This window comes from Ambystoma mexicanum, chromosome 3p (assembly GCF_040938575.1).
Source record: "Ambystoma mexicanum isolate Mex_15411 chromosome 3p, UKY_AmexF1_1, whole genome shotgun sequence".
Classification (NCBI taxonomy): Eukaryota; Metazoa; Chordata; class Amphibia; order Caudata; family Ambystomatidae; genus Ambystoma; species Ambystoma mexicanum.
Window position 1 is genome coordinate 957,110,606 of NC_090925.1, and position 15,197 is coordinate 957,125,802.

The 15,197-nt window shown below is 50.9% G+C and overlaps 1 protein-coding gene across 1 annotated transcript in view; it reads left to right on the plus strand.

Moving 5' to 3' along the window:
- PIGU (phosphatidylinositol glycan anchor biosynthesis class U) overlaps positions 1-15,197 on the plus strand; it is a 700,531-nt gene that overhangs the window by 126,178 nt on the left and 559,156 nt on the right. The window lies entirely within an intron of this gene.

Genomic DNA, 15,197 nt, shown 5'->3' on the forward strand with positions numbered 1-15,197 from the left:
TACCAGGCCCTCTACCCAGTCGACACCAGCACCCCGCGCCCCTCAGCACTGCCCCCTGGTGGCTGTGCATCCCAGTCCTGGGATTACTCCACCCGAGAACTTAGCCAGTGGCCTCCTCCCTGGCACCCCTTGGCACTTCTCTCCTGGGCTCCCACTAGCACGTCCCTTGCCTTCTCCCCTCCCCCCTACCTTCCTTATCCCTGCACTTCTCTTCACTGCACTTGCACAACCGAATGTCACCAGGTCTAGTAGGCCCACCATTGTATATTTACTGTCGTCATTGTTATTTATTCCCCTTGTGCCTACCCGCCCTCTTTGCCTTGTGATGCCTTGAAGCACCATTGGTTGTATAGGCACCTAAGAAATGCTCAATAAATAAAATAAATAAATGTGGCAAAGACTTGTAAGTTTATGTGAAAAGCAAAAGTCTGATGTGCAAGAGTGTTGCAGCAATTAAACAGAATATAAGTGTGGAAAGTCAGAAGCCTGAAGCAGAAAAGGCTTTGAAGGAATTAAACAAGGCCAAGGGGGAACTTATAGTTGCGTGACCTGTGATGGGTGGACCGTGTGGTCTGATAAATGCGCCTAGACCAGGGAGTCCTAAAAGGGTGACGAGAAAAACAGACCTGGTGATCCAAAAGAGGTTGATGTTAAGATAAGAACATTTGGTTTTGGTGATTGTTATGAAACCGAGGAACTTGGTTTACAAACATTGAATCACACGAGCGGCTGGGATGCACTCCCTGCTTGTTGTGAAACTATAGTGAAGGAGCTCTCCAAAGACTGTCCGGGTAATTCATGGAAAGGGGAGCGCAAGCGTGAAAATCGCAGGGCACGCGTGCCAAAGCCGCGCACGCAGCCGTTGATCGATTCATGGAATGTCCTGCGCTAGTAAAAGCTGGTATGTGCGCCAAATCCGTGGATGGCGCACGCAGGTGCACACGTCACTAAACGGCGTGCGCTACGCGCACAGGGAAAGCGCACCTAGCATAGCGCACACAAGAAAAGTGGGCGTAACACGGGGCGTAACACGCGGAATGGGGAACAACGCATGAAAATGTGGTAGTTACGGGGGAAGTACAGGAGGTAAATGCTCGCAACGCCCACACGCACGCTAACATGTATTCATGGAATCGAACAGGGGAAAGGTGTGCGCCAAAAAAGACTAATCCGGAAACACGTACACCAGCAGGAAGCAGGCGTAAGCGGCCCCGTGCAGCATAAAGGTGTGCGCAAACAACAAACAAGCTCAGACGCTACAATGAATATACCCTTCCTCGCAGCAGTGGTCGCGGGACACCGCAGCAGGAGGAGGAGGATAGCCAGGCCCCACATTTTTTTACCCAGGACCAGCCTTTTTGGGATGCCTGATGACCAGGTGTATGGGAGGTACAGGTTTCCACCACACATAATCCTAGACCTGGTGAGGGAGTGGAAGGATGACCTCACATCACCCACCCTGTGCTCGCAAGCACTTAGCCCCTTGGAAAAGGTGCTTAATGTACTGCACTTCTTGGCTACTGGTTCATTACAGCAGACAAGTGCCATAGTGGGGGGTGTGTCACAGGCCACCCAGTCACGCTGCCTACACCAGGTGTTGGCCATCATGACTGCACGCCCCTCAGTCCGCATGCACATATACATGCCCAGAACACTTGCAGAAAGGCAGGCTGTTGTCCAGCAATTTTATAGGGTGGCACACTTCCTCAAAGTCCTAGGTGCCATTGATTGCACCCATGTGGCTCTACGTCCACCCAGGGCCACTGAGCATATCTTTCGGAACCGCAAGCACTGGCATTCCATCAACATGCAGGTTGTATGTGATGCCAAGGGAATCATCACCTCAGTATATGCCAACTATCCAGGGTCCAGCAATGATAGTTTCATATTCAGAATGTCACCCCTAAACCGGGACCTGGAAGCTGGCCGGCATGGTGAGACATGGCTAATTGGTAGTATAAATGCCTCTGCACATGCATGTGTGTCACAAACTGAGAAATGGGAAAACCCCACTAATGACAACCATTATCACCTCCCCAGGGGACAATGCCTACCCTCTGAGCACCTACATGATGACGCCAATTCGGAACCCCACCACACCACCCGAGGTAAGATGCAGCAAAGCCCATATTGCAACCTGGGGCATAGTGGAGCGCACATTTGGAGCGTTCAAGTCACGCTTTCGCTCCCGTGACCGCTCTGGTGGGCAGCTGCTATATGCGCCCCCAGTAGTGTGCAGGATCATAGTGGCAGCATGTGTCCTGCACAACATTGTAACCCGGGGGGCGTGCCAGTGGACATGGTGGTGCCCCCACATCCCCAACCACATGCACGGCCGCTGCACATGGGAGGTGAAAGGGCACGTGGTGAGGCAGCCCGGACCCAGCTTGTGGCAAATTACTTCACCTAAAATCCCACCCCTGTGGAGTGCACCCGGGCCTAGCACATACCAGCTCACAATCAATGATGATGATAAAAGGGACAGTCAACTGTCACAACCATACCAGCGTGAGATTGTTCACCTGGAAGTGCTACATTGTGTGCATCCCTAGCTACTCAAAGACACCCAATGCTGTGTCACAAAAGGCACACATTCATGCAGCATGAAGGACTACCCCCTTGAAAAATACCACATCAAAATAGTGGCATGTCACCCAACACCTTCCCAACACACTATGGCATGGCATGCAATGTGAAAGCAACCAAATGAATGCACAACACACGACACAATTGTCACAAAGTGCACTGTCCTAAATGGAAACAGGCCGCAGACAATTTGCTCTCAATAATGAATACAAAAAGAACGCACATGAACAAATACTTACCAGCAAGAGAAAACATCAGTACATGGTCAAACAGTGGCAATATATTACAATAAAAAATAAAAGTAGTGCAAGTGTCACGACCTGACTAAGGCAGCACATCGACCCCTTCCAACTGCAGATTGTTGCTGAAAGGCAAATGTATTGATGAACTGCATACAACATGAACTGCATCTGCAAAGTAGATGGGCTTGTTAAAACATGAAGAAGGTACATGTATATAAGGAAAAAGTCAGGGATGTAGAACCATACATAAATCCACCATGCAGTGGAGATTTCTACAACGATACCCACTAGGGATGTATACACAGTTTTGACTACAGGCTGTCCACACAATTTATGGGAGCCCAATGTCACTGTATAAGTTACTGTCACTTGGTCACACCCTTTGCAAGCCCATGGAAAGGGGAAGCAGGAGGGGTGTGTGTGTCAGGAACCCAAGCATCTAACCCAAAGACAGGACAAGCCTGCATGTGCCCAGCTGGAATACACAGTGGATGCATACGGGAGCCACACAAAGCACCACACTGTTAAAAAAATCAAAATAAAAAATGGCCATGTGTGGACCAGGGGGATGGGGGAGGCCACCCAGGAGGGACGAGGTACAGGGTGCACCCCAACACCCACATGCGTGGATGTTGAGAAAAAACAAAAATACCTCCATGAGCTCATGGCCTGCACGGCTACGCTACAGTGGGAGAACTGCTGTCACTGTCATCACCCTGTGGTGGTACATCAGAAGGTGTCCGTGATATGGGAGGCAGACCACGCAAAGCCCTGGCATGCTTCTCCATGGCAGCAAGCATACGGGTGTGAAAGGTTTGGTTCTGCAGGATGATGGTACGGAGATTCCCATGCATCACCTCACGGGTAGCATGCATTTCTGCCTGCATGGCCTCGCGTGATGCTCGGATCTCCTGATGGGTTGCCTGGAGCTCATCTGAGAGTGTACGTGTCAGCTGCTCCAGCTGCTTGCTTGCTTGTTTGTTTGTTTATTTGTAATGCTCGCCAGACCATGGGTTACCAGGCACAGTGAAGAGAATATGCAAAACTTAGTGTTACATAAAATTACACTGTTACATAATTTACAGTGATAGAGAGATAGGTATGTACAGGCTTAGCAGGAGGCAGATCTGATCAAGAGATGGAGGCATTGCTATAAAGCGAGGCGGTCGGTTATATACAATGTTACTATAATTATTTACATTTACGATATACTGTTCTGCCCTTGTAATCCGGGACACCTCAAGTTCACCCAGAGTATCTCTGAGAGACCTGTGTTCTAACCTGAGGGCTTCCCTGTGGGCCTGTGACTCTACAGATATGGCTGTGCTCAGTCTCTCCAGTCCAGCCCGTCGGTCCCTGTTGGACGCCAACATGTCCTCCCTGTGTGAGTGGCAAATGGAGTCTGTTGCCTGCTGCTGGAGCTCCATCTGCCTTTCAGGGGAGAGAATGGAAGTGGCCACCCTATCCATTGCCTGAGCCATCATTTCACACAATGCCCCCTGTTGTGCTGCTATACTGTACATGGAGTTCTCCCACACAGTAGTGATGTCCACCTTGCTGTGCTGGCACTGCCTGAAGCTGCAGGACTGCATTCCACCTTTGATCTGCTGGCCGAGGAACAGGAGCAAATATTGTGGAGTGTGACCCTGCATCCTTAACCGCCACAGGCGGGCTTTCCAACACTGAAATCCCCATAGAGGGGTCTACCCCCGGTGCAGGTGAGTTGGACAGAACAGCATCCCTGCCAGAAACACTCACCTGCGACGGCACATATGTCTCAATGTCCGATTCAGCACCTGATTCATAGAGGTCTCCGGAGGTGTACCCAGAGACACTCGTGGACAGTATGGTCTGTAGGAGTAATGGGTTTTCACCCACCACCACCCCACGTCCTCCACTGGTGCCCGGTTGTGGCTGTGAGTCCACCTGGGTCTGCGCCATCTCCTCCTCCTCAACAGCATCAAGTGCCTCATCTGCAAAAACATGAAAGATAACAAATGGAAACCGGCATGAGCACCATAGCACACACACATAGGCATGACGAGGCAGAGATCCAGTACATAAATGACACATGTCCCACATGAGAATAACTCTGGCATGCATGCACTGTCAAAGAGTTGGACAGGGAGGCAAAAAGCACACACTGATGACTGCAAGATGGAAAACCAACACATGTGCTGCATGCTGGATAGCACTGGCATCAAACATTAGCCTGTGAGCGGCATGAACAATTCACATACATGACACATGCCAGCACACAGATGGCACGTGCCCTGGCAGATTTGACAAGGACACCCAGATGGTAGCAAATCAGTACTGTCACCCATCCATGTAAGATGGACATCATGAAATAAAACATGTAAAAAAGAGTGAGAAAACACGCATGTGCCACACGCTGCAACAAAGCCAGTGTTCACTGATGCAGTGATGGCAGGCACATGGATACATCAATGGTTGGTCACTTCGACATGAGAGGATACAATTGTCATGTTCAACATTCAAACAGGGCCCCAAAACGATAGTGTGCAGGCCATGTGTAGGTGCACATAACTCAATCAGCCTGATTGTACAAATCTTTCCCCTAATAAGTCAATAAATGTGGGCCATTGTGTGGAGTAATCTATGACAGAAGTATGTCACATTTGGGACAGTAGGCCACAAAAATATCTCGTAAATATGCTAATCATTTCATCAATCAGGCTGAATGAAGAGGAAAACAGTATTAACAATGTTGTGGCAGGAGGACAGCTGAAGGCCAAGTGGATTAATCCTGTGCAAAAAGTGAACTGTGGTCAGAAGGGATAATGTGAAACTGAAACACAAGGCCGGGGAATGGTTTTGAGGGACCACATGGATGACCCATAGCAGTCATGACTAGACGGCCTCACCTGGCACTCAATCAGAACACATCACCCAAGCAACATACACACGGATTGCACACACATGCATGGTCACTCACCGGACATTGCTTCAAGATATGGTAGGTCTCCCACGCCTTGGATCTGATCCTCTGTGATGAATGTTCCAGCGATTGACTCATGTTCAGTGAGTTGTTCATCCTCTGGTGGAGACCCACCGCCAGTCACCAGAGTAGAGGCATGATTTGAAGCCAGCTTGTTCTTTGCTCTGCGTTTCAGGTCATTGCAGCGCTTAGAGCAATCATCAGCTGTGCGCTTCACAAATCCAAGGGAACTAATGTGGTCCGCAATGGTCTGCCAGTGGGCCCTATGTTGAGCAGTCGTAGTCTTGCACCCTGCAGTCACCACAATTTTGCGGCCATGGGCCGACACATACCCCACAAGTGCATCTAGTTCTGCATCATTGAAACTAGGCTTCCTTGACGTGCCGGAAGGGTAGCTGTGTCTGGGGTCCCAGCCTGTACTGCAAGAGCACCCTTCTTCCTCTTGGGAGGTGGTGCGGACCCCGAGTGGCTTACGCCGCTCTGGTTGGTAGGGGCTGAAGCGCAGGTGGACTGGGCACTGGAAGTTGCCAAAGGCACGATGACTAAAGGTCTCACTGCAGGCATTGGCTGCTGGGTGATGTTGGCAGGACCAACATCAGTGTGCTGGACTTGGACCAACACTGTCCCGGCTGGGAGACTCGGAGCTGGGGTGGATTGAGCTGCAGCTGCAGCCTCCTCACCCTGGCTACTTGGGGCAGCAGATGACATTGCTGCCCCAGATCCACATGGTCTGGTGACAGCAACTTTCACTACCATACGTGGCTTAGACTTAGTGACACGGAAGTCAGCCTGGGAGACATCCTGTGCCGGTTCTGTTGACAATATGGACCGGTTTAATAAGGGCTGAGCTGGGATGGTGTCAGCTACATCTCCCCGAACCATTGGGGGGGCATAGGTGTCCCTGATTGGTCCTCCACACACTGGCCTCTTGGGCCACCCTGTACATCCTGGCCACGTCCCCTACCGCGCCCACCTCTTTAAGCTCAGCCACCTTTTCCTCCCTTACTGCTTGGTCACCTCCCAACCATGGCACTGATGTTGTTGTGCGTATGGGAGTTGCAGTAAACAGTTGTCCTGGGCAATTAGGGTGAAAGTGGTAGGGTACTGTTAAGAAAGATTTCATAATTGTATGTAATTTTCCCTCCATGTGGCAACCCCCAAACTTTTTGCTTCTGTTATACACCCTGATCTAGACTTTGCCAGAGAAGCGCAGCCTTCTGCCGCACTCCTGGGCTTTCATCAATTCTTATGGGGAAACTGACATGCCCTTAAGACAGTCAGTACTGGGAGACTTTGTTTCCCTTAGTCCTTTCCTCATGTTGCAGCTTTTGTGCAACATGAAACAAGAGTGCACTGTAACTTACTTTACCGTGCTCTTGGGTCTCTAGTCATTCCCAAGGCCCTAGCCACTCCCGCTGGACTTATTATGAACTGTGCAGGTGTGTCACGGACAGGACTGGTGGCAGCTGTCGTTTCTCTTGTGTTTTGAACCCTTTTTTTGCCATGTTGTCCGCGCTTCCCGCATTTGGCACGGATAGGTGGCCTGGCTCCCAAAATGGCCATGCCACGAGGTTCTTTGTCTTGCCCCTTCGCCTACCCCAGGTCGAGCCGACCCGGGTCAGCACTTATTTGGTCATGCACTTTCCTGCGAAACCCCAAAGCTTTCGAGGGCTTCTGCATGCCTTGTGTGTGCCTCCAGGATGTGGGCTGGGATGTCTGTTCCCAATACACATCCTGGGTGCCAGAGAGTCCTGAATGCCTGGGACCACCATGGTCCGTGATAGGTCCACGTATGTTGTGAGTGTTTCTGAGCATATCTCCCATTGGGTCCTCTCCGTTTTGGCGCAAAGGGAACTTTGGATAAGAGGAGGCTGAAAACACCACTACCATGTCGATCTCCTGAGTTCATACGAACAAGGGATAAGGAGCCAAGTATCCTGCAACAAGAAGCTGAGTCGAGGAATCGCTGGTGACCCGCTGAAGGTTTGGCACCCTGAACAGCTGTCGTCCTACGAGACCCCTCTGGATCTGATCGTCCTAGAAGGTCTGCGAAGGCGCTTCGACCCATTGGAATAGTGGGATCAACTATTCCCGGCACCTTCCCTGGGTCCTGGGGCTGGGCTGTGGAGCGATGGTCTCGGCACCTTCATCAAACCCTGCAAGTAAGCCTCTTCGGAAGTGTCCCTGGGCCAACCAGTGGGCTGACCAGCTTACGCAGGACGCTTTTACGCAGGACGCTTTGCTCTGTCACCGCTGCCATTTCGAAGAAGCCCTCGAAACTTGGTCTACTGCTTGCTCTGCTTCCCCGGCACCCTCACCCCTCTTGAGACTTAGCCTTGACCGCCGCCATCGCTACCCTGATTGGTCTGGCTTGTCCAGAGGTTACCTGTTCCAAGAAACTAGGCTGGCCTTCTGAACCTCTGCCCCTCCAGGTCAGAATTCAGAAATCCATCTTAACAGGTACTGGATGGAATTCATATCCTAGTGCTCTTGCAAGGTTGTCTGTGACCCGTGGGGGAAGATGACTGGTCATGCAATGCACAGGCACCCTGAAAACAATATTTAACGTGCACGCAACCCCTGGTAGACCACGTGCATGGAAAAATGAACCCACACTACGCTGTGGCACTCAAACACAAAAATAACCGTACGCGTGATACACGCAGCCTACAATGATCTCTGAATCGGTACGTGACACACGGGGGCAACCACAGTTGGAAAATACGTGCGTGACTCACCGTCTGCCTGGAAAAAGAACGTGAAAAAGACACGCAACGTTGGCAACACCCCCGCCAAAAGAACAATTGAACGCTGTCTGAGTAAATGGGGAGAACGAATTGGAACCGTTGTGAAGTTAACACGTGTGAACCGACAAGAAGTACAAGAATCACCCGCTCGCGCTCCACAAAAAGCGCGTACAAGAAAATGGCGTCCTACGCGTACCTTTTAAGCCAGCCCACACGTGCAACGTCACTTACGCACGTACGCGCTAAGGGCCTTTCCTCCAATTACACGCAGTGACACCCGGACGTGCAGTTTTTGCACGTGTACAATCAACATGCACCCGTGTTGAGGGAAACGCCCTTGCGCATCACGTCACAGACGCGCTTACGTGCTAAGTGCCTTTCCTCGAATTACACGCAGACGTGCAATTTTTTCACGTGCCAAATCACTCCGTATCAATCGGGCCACAAAACAACCTGCCCCCCAGAGCCTTGCGCGCACTCCCACCTGCCATCTGCTGCTGCCTGACTGCTTGCTGCCCAAGTGCCCTGCTGTTTGGTGCCTGCACGTCAGCCATCTGCAAGGGTGCAGTTACTGTGACCACCCCTGCTGGAACTCAAGACTCCCGACTGGGATACCATTGCTCCACAGCCCAGCCCCAGGACCCAGTTGCCCACCCAGACCTGCCTCTAGGGTTGCCATGTCGGACACAACACCATCTGACACCACTGGCAACCCCCAGCCAGAGAGGCAGAGGGCTACCAGCTTCAGTGCCAGTGAAGTTGGTATCCTGGAGGAGCAAGTCCTGGGGCAGTATGATGCCCTCTTTGGAAGTTTGTGCGCCGACAATGAAGGACGGAAGAGGATCTTGACGGACATCGTGACTGCCATCAACGTGGAGGGGGTGGCAGTCTGTGACATTCAACATGTCCGGAAGCGCTAGGAGGACTTCAGGTCCAGGACCCTCAACAAGGCCCGGCGCCTCTTGAAGGCAGCGGATGCCAAGGGGTGCCGGGTCCGCCTAACCAACAACCAAATGAGGGTCCTGGAACATATACGCCCAGCGCTCTACCTCCAGGTCCTTGAGAGGCAGACCCGTCTGGAGTCGAGCGGTAAGTGTACATGTGTACTGATTGGACGCTGTGCATGTTGAGGTGTGGCAGGAGTGTGCAGGTTGTACATATGTCTGTGTAGGGCCATGTATGCATGTGTATGTACAGGGAAATGACCCTGCCGCATGTGAGTCCTCATGTGTGAGACACATCTATGGTGTATGTGTTGGTAAGCATGCTTGGCAAATGCAGGTCTGGGTGCACACATTTTCGAATTTCTGTGTATGTACTGTGGCATGGTTGTGGGGTCACACATGGATGCTGCTTTCACCTGCATGTATCTGCACTATGTACATTTGCATGTGTATGTATTTGACAAGTGTACAACTGTGATACACCATGGATGCATGTGACACTTACATGTAGGAGGCTGATTGTCAGATGTGACATGGATGGGGATGTTATCACAGCGACAGGTGGTGATGATGTACAGATGCATGTATGTCTGGTGGCGTGTGTTCTGCACTCCCGTGTTGCATGTGAGGTCAGGCTCACCTTCGGCTGCTCATGCTGTTTTGTGTATAGATGGTGCTGCCTGGTCCAACATTCCTGTTGATGTGCTCGTGTGTGAGTTGAAATTACATGTGTGTTGGGGAGTGTGATGGCATGTTTGAAGTTTGACACTGCCACTCATGTACAACTGTCATGTGTGTATCGGACCATTGTACAGTGCCCTGATGCCTGTGTTTTATCTCTCCCTGTCTGCAGCGTCAACTGATGAAGAGGGCGGAGACAGTGCTGTGGAGCAAAGCGGCAGGGATCGCACCGCCAGCCAGAGACGCAAGGCCCAGCTCCCCTCCCATGTTGTCATCTTGTCAGGGAGTGAGGAGTCTGGTGCCGCGTCCGTGGCCACAGCTGCCGAGGGTAGGTCCAAGAGGCGGGGGTCGGAGGTGGACTCCTCGGCAGCAGAAGGGGCAGCTGAGACCGCACAGGGTCCGATGGAGGAAGATGGCACAGAGTCATCCAGGTTGGTGGGGGGTTTGGTTGAGGAGGAGGCCGTGGAAGGGACACATACGAGGTCTGGAGGGGGGGGGATTCCATTGGTGCTATTGGTGCAGTCGAGAGGCAGGGACAGGAGGCAGCACAGGCCGTCGCGGAGATGCCTGTGTGTAATCCTGTTCCCCATTCCTGTGACTGCATCATCCCGCACCAGCAGGGATGCCTACGTCCAGACCCGTTTTCAGGGAGGGGATGAGCGCACAACAACTGGCCTTCCTCTCCCTGCGGACCTGGCAATCCGGGACCGGATTGAGCCTGTCCTGGCTAGGATGGCTTTGCGCCAACGGGGCATGCGAGATGACCTGCAGTGTTTTCATGAAGACACTGCACGTCATCACGGATGCCACTTTGACCGCATCGACCTACTGGGACGGGTCACCAGTCCTGGATTCCTCCGTCTGCTGGACCTTCTTTCGACCCCCTCCTCACCTGAACCCCCTATGTGCCAGTCATACTCCATGCCATCTTCCGGCCCATGTATCACCTGGGTACCCTGTGGAGCTGCCTCTGACCCAGCGGCCAGGCTGGTGGAGGACACATCCCTGCCACAGTCGGGAGTCGGAGGTCCAGCAGGGGTGGCCACACCAACAACTGCACCCCAGCAGGAGGAGGACGTGCAGGCATCAAGAGCCAGGGCACAGGCACAGCAGCAGCAAGCTCAAGGTGGGAGCGATGATGGCTCAGGGCCATCAACATCAGAGGGGCAGGCATCAGCCGGAGGACCCTGGATTGGGTGTGTCTTCTGTGTGGCAGCTGTTGGGTCAGCACATAGATGCGGAGCGGCGGCAGGCGGAAGAGGCACGGCTCACTATGGTTGGGCGGAGAACTCCGCAGGGCACTGAGGCGGGCCGAATGCCTCGTGGCAATTCGCAGGGAGTTTGAGTTGGACATGGCGTTATCCCTGCGAAACCTCGGTGCCATGGAACGGGCCCGCCTCCAGGATATAGAACAGGAGTTTGATGATGCCCTGGCCTGGGAAATCGGCAAGTGAGCCGTAGGACTTGCCCACTGCCATTGTATATAGTTAGTTAGTGTTAGGTTTCATTTATGTTTGTCTTTCATTTGGGGCGCTTGGACTATGCCCCACCTTTTTGTAGATAGTTCTTTATTAGGTAGTTTTTTTTGTAGGTTTCATTTCAATGATTGGGCTCACGGACCCTGGATTTGTTATTTGTATATAGTTGAACAGTGGATTTATCGTCTTTTTTTTTTCACCATGGAGCAATGGGTTTTACTTATTTCTTTCCCTTTGGATTTGCTTTGTTGGACATAGACTTTGGACACATTTTCATTTGGATTTATTTGGATTCTGATTTCATATTTTTTTTCATCTTGGAACATGCTGCATTGTATTTCTTATTTCCATTATTGTGTGTTTTCATTTGATTCACTTCATTTTGTGTTGAATACATTTTTGTATCATACTTCAATGTGTGGTATTCTCTCATTGGTTTCATGCATGTCACGATGTGGGGTTTTCACATTCACTGGCACCCATTGTGTGTGTGTGTGTGTGTGATGGACATGTGTTGATGTACATAAATGCCATTTGGGTTGTTTCATGTAATGGGCATTTCAATATGGGGTGGATGTAATACTTGGTTAGTTCTTTGGGCAGGGGTGGCGTGCAGTGGGATTTGGATGGCCATCAGGGCCATGATTGTGGATCATGATGACGTGTTGGGGGGGGGGGGGCATGAGTGAGGGCCTGCTGGCAGGTGTCCTTCACTGCCGGGTGGGTGGGGGTGCACGGGGACATGATTCGGGGCTCACTGGTGCATGGTGACATGTGGGCTGGCTGGGGGGCATGCCCAGGGTGGATGGCCTACCAGCGGGGCATGCCCAAGGTGGATGGGCTGCTTGCGGGGCATGGCCTGAGCTGCAGGGTAGTCCCCTGTGGTGTGGGCTGCCTGCAGGGCCTGTGGAGGGGGTAGAGGGCACACCTGGGAGGGCCCACACTGCCAATTCACGTGTGAAACTTCCTGAGCACCCCCAAGATACACGCACCCCGCTCGCACAAGGCCTATCGTGTGTGATACACTCTGCGCACCCCAAGTAATACACGCACCCCTCAGAATACACGTATGCCGCTCGCACAAGGCCTATCGTGTGTGAAACTGCATGCGCACCCCTCAGAATACTCGTACCCCGCTCGCCCAGTGAAAGCATGTGTAATACTCCCCACGCACCCACAAAATACACGTACCCTGCTCGCACAAGACTTATCGCGTGTGATACTCCCCGCGCACCCCCAAGATACACGTACCCCGCTCGCACAAGGCCTATCGTGTGTGATACTCCCTGTGCACCCCCAAGATACACGTACCCAACTCCCCCAATGCCTATCACGTGTGATACTCCCTCCGCACCCCAAGTAATACACATAATCCGCTCGCCCCAGGCCTATCGCATGTGAAACTGCATGTGCACCTCTCAGAATACACGTATGCCGCTCGCACAAGGCCTATCGCGTGTGATACTCCTCGCGCACCGCCAAGATACACGTACCCCACTCGGCCAATGCCTATCACATGTGAAACTGCACACGCACCCCTCAGAATACACGTATCCCGCTAGCCCAGCGAAATCGCGTGTAATACTCCCTGTGCACCCCGAAAATACACGTAGCCCGTTCGCACAAGACCCATCACGTGTGATGCTCCCTGCGCACCCCTCAGAATACATGTACCCCGCTCGCACAAGGGCTATCGCGTGCGATACTCCCCACGCACCCCTCAGAATACACATACCCTGTTCACCCCAAGCCTATCGCGTGTGAAACTTCTCACGCACCCCCCAAATGCACTGTCCCGGCCCTGTGAAATGGTGCAGGGTTAGCGCGGCCCTTTGCGCTGCATTGGGGATTTCAATGCCTTATCCTTGCGCAAGGGGCGTTCTTGGGGGCGTAACTGGCGCTGCGGGATGTTCTCGCGCCAGCGCTCAAAATGGCTTTGATATTCCATGAATACGCAGTGCCCCAGAATGCTGTTTAGCGCACACGGCTGGCGCACGCTGGTGCACGCTACCCCTCTGCGCTGCTCGCGTGCGCTGCCTCTGCACTGAAATGTATTAATTATCCTGTGTACTTTGAAATTTGAAGAAAGCTTGGGCAAGAGCCTAGGGTTCCTGGTTGCCTGACCAGAAATGGGTGGACCTGGTGGTCTGACAAATGCACCTAAACAAGGGAGACCCTATTTGCAAAAACCAAAGGGGTTGCTGAAGTGAAACAGAAGGCAATTTGACTGAAATGTTAAGAAACTAAAAGGAGTCTAAAGTTAATTTGGAATTACCTTGATTTGTTGTTCATTGCAGGAATGAGAAAAAGGTGTCTGTCTTAAGCTTTGGGAAGGGAACACCGAGACTTTGTGAAAGAACCATAGATACGTGTGAATTGAGTGCTAAAGCAAGCTAGAAGGCAGGTCTAGTGGACCTATTATTTTCTTACAAGGAACATTAAGCAAATGAGTCATACAAGTACTACAGTGTAATCCTAGGGAAGAGAATCCTGAGAATTTAAAGAACTGAGAAACACTGTCTTGGGGAAGGGAACCTCAAGACTTTGCAGAACATTGGTAAGACGAGCAGCTATTGGAACTGTATTCAACTTGTGAAAGAACGTACAGTGAAAACAATGGAGACTTTACTTTTGAACACTAGTCCGTTGGCTAAGAAGAACCCCACACCATGTTTATTTCTAGATTTGAGGGCAAGCATAGGCTTTGACACAAACAGGCTTTTGATTTGGACTTACATACACAGACTTCCCTTAGTTTTCTTTAGGAAGGGAAATTCCCACCACAGTTATAGGGCAAGTTAGGCGTTACACAATCCTGATCCTTAAAAAAGATTTTGACATTTAATTTTACAACTGTTGTCTGTGTCATCTATTGATACCATGCCTGTCTCACACATCACTGTGACATTGGTGAAATTCCACCACTAACAATGTAATTTTTTATATAAAATATAACTGAGGAATTATGTACCAGATCCCTTGAATCTTTTTTTTTTTTTAAGAATTCTGAATTCTCTTGAATTCTACTACAGTTATATTGTTACTATGTAAATGCATTTATAATTTCAATCAAGTTAGGGAAATGTAGGGTTTGTGAAACTGAAGCCTCTTTATATAATTCTTTACTAATGTCAGGGGATGCTTATTGAGGTGTGGTTGCATTGCTGTTGGCGAGGGTAGTCTATTGGAACCATATTGAGATCTAGGCCTCCCCTTTAGCTAGTTTCTGACATATATTGACTTATTCCAGAAAAGGTACATTGCAGCAGTTATTGTTGCTCTGAGTGTCCTCACTTGCAGACTAATTCTTGAAATCTGTTTGAGGGAAAACCAAGCGCTTTAGCTTCTTGTTTGCACTGTATTTGCTGCACAGAAGATATTTGAGACACTAATGTTTAGCATATTTCTTGATTGCCTTTTTGGGGTGTGCACTTTTATTATCGTGTGCTGTAATGTAGATATGTGTGTGTTTCAGTTTTCTACCCTCACTACATTTGCTGTGAAATGTATAAAATACTCCTCTTTATGATGCTAGGTTTGAGGAATTCCATGTACTG